This window comes from Benincasa hispida, chromosome 6 (genome assembly GCF_027475165.1).
Source record: "Benincasa hispida cultivar pf3 chromosome 6, pf3_genome.v1.1, whole genome shotgun sequence".
NCBI classification, from domain to species: Eukaryota; Viridiplantae; Streptophyta; class Magnoliopsida; order Cucurbitales; family Cucurbitaceae; genus Benincasa; species Benincasa hispida.
The window spans coordinates 58,493,610-58,499,388 of NC_143483.1; the positions used below are offsets into that span (position 1 = coordinate 58,493,610).

At 40.2% G+C, this 5,779-nt stretch overlaps 1 non-coding gene across 1 annotated transcript; it reads right to left on the minus strand.

The window, feature by feature from the left end:
- Positions 1 to 4,630: 4,630 nt before the first annotated feature.
- Positions 4,631 to 4,737, minus strand: LOC120080620 (small nucleolar RNA R71). Its single transcript, XR_005482574.1, has one exon. It is a non-coding gene; the product is annotated as a small nucleolar RNA R71 (small nucleolar RNA).
- Between the last annotated feature and the right edge of the window lie 1,042 nt (positions 4,738 to 5,779).

Genomic DNA, 5,779 nt, shown 5'->3' on the forward strand with positions numbered 1-5,779 from the left:
AAAGTGAATGGGGTGTTCATACAACTAGTATAAAACAATAAACTAGGGCACTAAGGCCCAGTACAAAAATATCTTCCATTTGCCCTAGTCCAGCCGCGGACGGTTCCGTAGACCCATGCTCTGAAGGTGACCCTAAAAAACTGTAGCCATAAGAGCCTTCGTAAATGGGTCAGTAACGTTGTGCTTCGAAGAGATCTTCATGACTATCACGTCCCCTTGATGCACTATCTCGCGGATGAGATGATACTTCTGCTCTATATGTTTGCCATGCTTGTGACTCCTGGGCTTCCTTGAGTTCGCCACAGTACCACTATTGTCATAATAGAGGGTGATGGGCCTAGACATATCTGGAACAACTTCCAGATCAGTTAAGAACTTCCTAAGCCAAACGGTCTTCTTAGCAGCATCACAAGCTGTACATACTCGGCCTCCATCATGGAGTTGGCAATGCACCCCTACTTAGTGCTTTCTACACTACTGCTCCTCCGTTAAGAGTAAAAACTGACCCTGAAGTGGACTTCCAAGAGTCCTTATCAATCTGAAAGTCAGAATCTGTGTATCCAATAAGGATAAAATCTCTAGTTCCATACATGAGTATGTAGTCCCTTATTCTCTGAAGATACTAGAGGATGTTCTTAACTGCGGTCTAATGTCCTTGGCTTGGGTTAGACTGATAACTACTGACTATTCCCACAGCATAGCAGATGTCTGGTCTTATATAGAGCATCACATACATCAAACTGCCAACGAAAGATGCATATGGGACCCGGATCATGTCCTCAACCTTTTGAGGCATCTTAGGACACATTTCTTTAGACAAAGTAACTCCATGCCTGAACGACAGTAGGCCCATTTTGGAGTTCTACATCGAGTACTTGAGCAACATCTTGTTAATGTATGATGCCTGAGACAATGCTAGCACTTTGTTCTTATGATATCGATAGATCTGTATACCAAGAACAAACTGAGCCTCTCCCAAAACTTTCATTTGGAATTGGGTCATTAGCCAGTTTTAACTGTAGTCAATAGTTCTACATCATTCCCAATGAGTAGGATATCGTCTACATATAATATTAGGAAAACTACTGAACTGTTGATGATTTTCTTGTTGATATAAAGCTCATCAACGTTTTGGTCAAGTCCGTATGATTTGATCGCAGTATCAAATCGAATATTCCAAGATTGAGACGCTTGTTTCAGCCCATAAATGAACCGATTCAACTTACAAACTTTTTGCTCTTGACCTTGGGCAATGAATCCCTCGGGCTGTACCATATAAATGGTCTCTTCAAGATTGCCATTTAAAAAGGCAATCTTGACGTCCATTTCCCAAATCTCAAAACCATAATAAGCAGCAATGTACAAGAGGATGCGGATCGACTTCAACATGGCAACAGACGAGAAATTTTCCTCATAGTCGACTCCTTCCATCTGGGTATAACCCTTTGCTACAAGTCGAGCCTTGAAGGTTTGCACCTTCCTATCGGCAACCCGTTTCCTCTTGTAGACCCATTTACAACCTATAGGTCGGACCCTATTAGGCTGATCTACAAGATCTCACATTGAGTTAAAGTACATCGACTCCATCTCGAGATCCATGGCTTTGACCCATTAATCCTGGTCAACATCCTCCATTGAATTTTCATAAGACAACGAATCCTCAACGTCGCCATTGGCTACCATGTCCAGGATTTTCGTGAAACCCATATAGTGAATAGGTGGGTTCACAACCCTCCCATTGCGTCGAGGTTTCCTCAACTCTTGAGGTGAAACCGACCTACCAGATGAACTATCATAAAAAACTCTTGCTGATGAAGCAGACCCTTCAATAACTCTTGTTGAAGTTTTAGTAGTTTCGTTGGAAAACTCATGTAACATGATCTTACTATGTGGACTGTGCTCCCTAATATGATCCTCCTCCAGGAAGGTAGCATTCATAGAAATAAACACTCTATTCTCCGCTGGATCATAAAAGTAACCCTCTCATGTACCTTTGGGGTAGCCTACAAAGAGGCACAACCTCAGCCATGTTTCCAATTTCTTTGGATTAGCCTCAAGCACATGTGCTGAGCAACCCCATATGCAGAAGTGACATAAAATCGCTTTCCACCCGTTCCACAACTCTAGAGGTGTTCTCGCAACACTCTTTGAAGGAACACAGTTGAGTATGTACATCGCAGTCTCCACTGTAGAACCCCAAAACGAGTTCGGTAAGGAAGCGAAGCTCATCATCAACCGAACCATGTCTAACAAGGTTCTGTTTCTCCTCTTTGCTACACCATTGTACTAAGGTGTACCTGGCGCTGAGATTTGGAAAACGATTCCATGTCCTATTAAATAGTCTTGGAACTCCGAATGCAAAAACTCTCCATCTCGATCCGATCGAAGTGTCATAACCTGTCTATCCAATGCATTTTCAACTTCAGCCTTGAACTCTCTAATCTTTTCAAAAGATTCATTCTTTTGTTACATCAAATAAACATACCCATACCTAGAGTAGTCATCAGTAAAAGTGATAAAATACTCATAGCCTCCTGATAACTGGTAGAAATACAAGTTATTACAGCTCAAATTATTAAAACAATGGGAGAAAACGATGGTAAAATAGGCAATATTATGTTTGAATGCGCCAAACTAAAAGAAATTGTGATCACTAATACCTATCGCATAAAAACAGTTAATTTGCCTATTTCCGTGCAGGTACAATGTGATGGCGTAAATGAAATTGCGATCCAAAGATACAATGCGATGGTGCATTTGAGTTTGCAATCACAAAAAGTACCTAAAAAGCGATCGCATAAAGACCTTACATAAAGGCAACAACATAATACATCATGATGGGACATAAAGCTTATAATGGTCAATTTCGAAATACAGTTGACAGCCATTAAAGACCATACCGTTGCAAGTACATTGAACTTTTGGTGACTTTCAGACAGTGCAACAGAGTATGAAAATTAATGTTGCCCATCTTTGCAATCATTAGTAAGAAGAGCTGCTTCACCTTGAAATCTATAAATACCCAATGCTACCAAACAAGAAAAAAAAGGGGGAGAGAGAGCAAGAAGGTGAGGCGAAGCTAAGAGAAAGAATCCTTGGAAAGAAATCGATTTTCAGAGAGGTCGAGAGACTGTCGGATAACAATACGAAGGAGAGATATCTAACCCTCACGAAAGCAAGAGTCCACAAATCGGAACAAGGTTGAAGTGATAAAGAGTAGTGTAAAAAGCCACGGAAAGCAAGACATTGCTTACCTAGCTTGATATTTCTCATTCCATTTGTTGTTTTGTACTCAACACTTTATTTGCAAAAATGGAAACTTCATTTCAATTTATGTTTAGTCTCTCCATACCATGCATGAGTAACTAAATTTGTGAATGGGTTGAGAAGTACTTAGCTAGCATGACTTAAGCTATGCACTTTATGCGATTATCTATCCTTATGTATGTGTCATTCATCATTTGGAGTACTTGAAAGAGTAGTCTAAAGATAGAATCTATGCTTGAGAGAGTTAGATTAGATCGCATAAGCAAGAGTAGAGACTTAGAAATAAGTTCTATATGCTACATTCCATACACATTGCATGCGTCCTAGAAATAGGAAATGTGGCATTATGCATTGAGAAATGTAGTACTTGATATTTATGTGTAGCATGATCACATGACTTGTACAAAATCTTGAGAAATGTTAGCTAAATTTCTTCTCAACCCCTTCATCACATAATTGATACAACACTACCCTTTCGTCACTCCGCGTTTAACTCCAACGTATTAGAAATTCTAAATTAAATCACTACTTCTTTATCACCATCACAATAGAGTCAGAGAGTCCGTAGCATATCTATTTAGTAATCCTTGCATTCGATCCTGGACTTACCAGTACCCTAAGAAGGCTTATAGTTGGGCTTTGTTATGAAAACTTGTATGATCATCGCATGATAAACCAACGCATCAAGTTTTTGGCGCCGTTGCCGGGGATTATGGTATAGATTGCACTAACATCAAATCTCTTTGATCTTTACAGCTTTCGACCTTTTTTGCATTGCTATTCCATCTGTAAAGGAAGAAGCAAGCGTCACATGAGCGAAGGACATACTCCTGAGCTTAAATACGACCTAAAGATCAAAAGAACCTTTTGCAAAAGACAGAAAAATAGACGTAAACGACAAGGAAGAGTTCACATAATGGCTGAACAACCTGAGGAATGAGTAGCAAATAAAAATAACATAATGGCAAATCCTATCCTATTGGCAAATGATCGCAGTAGACCCATCCAGGACTATGCGTCACCAAATTTGTATGATTTCTCCCCAGGAATCATGAGACCAGCATTGGATGGATCAAGGTTCAAGATGAAGCCAGTAATGTTACAAATGATACAAACAACAGGATAGTTTTGAGGACGGCGTGGTAAAGATCCGCACGCCCATCTACGAAGCTTCATTGAAATTTGTAACACTTTTATGTTCCCTAATATTTCCCTAGAAGAGGTTCGACTCACGCTATTTCCATTTTCACTATGCGATAAAGCAGGAAAATGGGCTTACTCTCTCGAACTGGGAGAGATAACTTCATGGGAGCAAGTTGTGGAGAAGTTTATGAAGAAGTATTTCCCTCCCACAGAGAATGCCAGAAGGAGGAAATTGATCACCAATTTTGAACAAGAAGAAGATGAATCGCTTAGTGACGCATGGGCGAGATTCAAGAGACTAGTACACGATTGCTCACACAATGGATTGCCGAATTGTCTCCAAATGGAGATTTTCTATCATGGACTAAATTCTGCATCGCAGACAGCTGCCAATGCGGCAGCAGCAGCAGGTCTTTTAGACAAAACATATGATAAAGCAAAGAACATTCTTGATCGCATCTCGAAAAACCACGTAGATTGGCAAGAAAGCGATCAAAGAACAAAACCCAGAGAAGGTAATCCAAGTAATGGTGCCATCGCATCATTGCAAAATCAGATGAATGCGATGATAAATTTGTTGCAAGGCATCGCAATAAAAAATTTAGGAACTCGAAGTGGGCAAATCAATGCGATAAAGCAAACAAGCACCAGCTGTGTTGCATGTGAAGAATCGCATTCTATTGAGGAGTGTCCACGAAATCCTCAATCAATCTACTTTGTCAAAAAATATCCTTTTTCAAACACTTACAACCCGGGGTGGCGAAATCACCTTAATTTTTCTTGGAAGAACAACCAACAGTAAGGCAGTCAGTCTATGGCTCAGAGAGAGAAACTGCCAGGGTTTTTCCATAGAACTAATGGACAAAAACAACAATAAGCTAGCATCTCTCAAACACCATCCTCATCATCCCTGGAAAACTTGTTGAAGCAATACATCGAAAAGAATGAAACAATCATTCAAAACCAAGCTACATATATCCGCAATTTAGAAATTCAAATAGGACAAATTGTGGGAGAGCTAAAGAACGAACCCCAAGGGACATTGCCTAGCTCAACTAAGCTTCCACACAATCCGGGGAATACGGGGAAAGAACACTACCAAGCAATCACCCTAAGAAGTGAAAAGGCAGCGATAGAAGTCAGGAAGAAGACTAGCAAGACCGAGTCAAAGAAGTAACCTGCGATTGAATCAGAGAAACCTCTGTCATAAACTGAGTCAAAGGGGTCCGAGACTATGAAACCTGAAGATGCGATCACCTCTAAGCCTCCAGACCATGAAACATTGAAAAGTGTAGCTACCTCCATTTCCTTAAAGATTGAAAAAGAAACAAAACAATGAAGATCAGTATCATCGCTTCCTGGAAATATT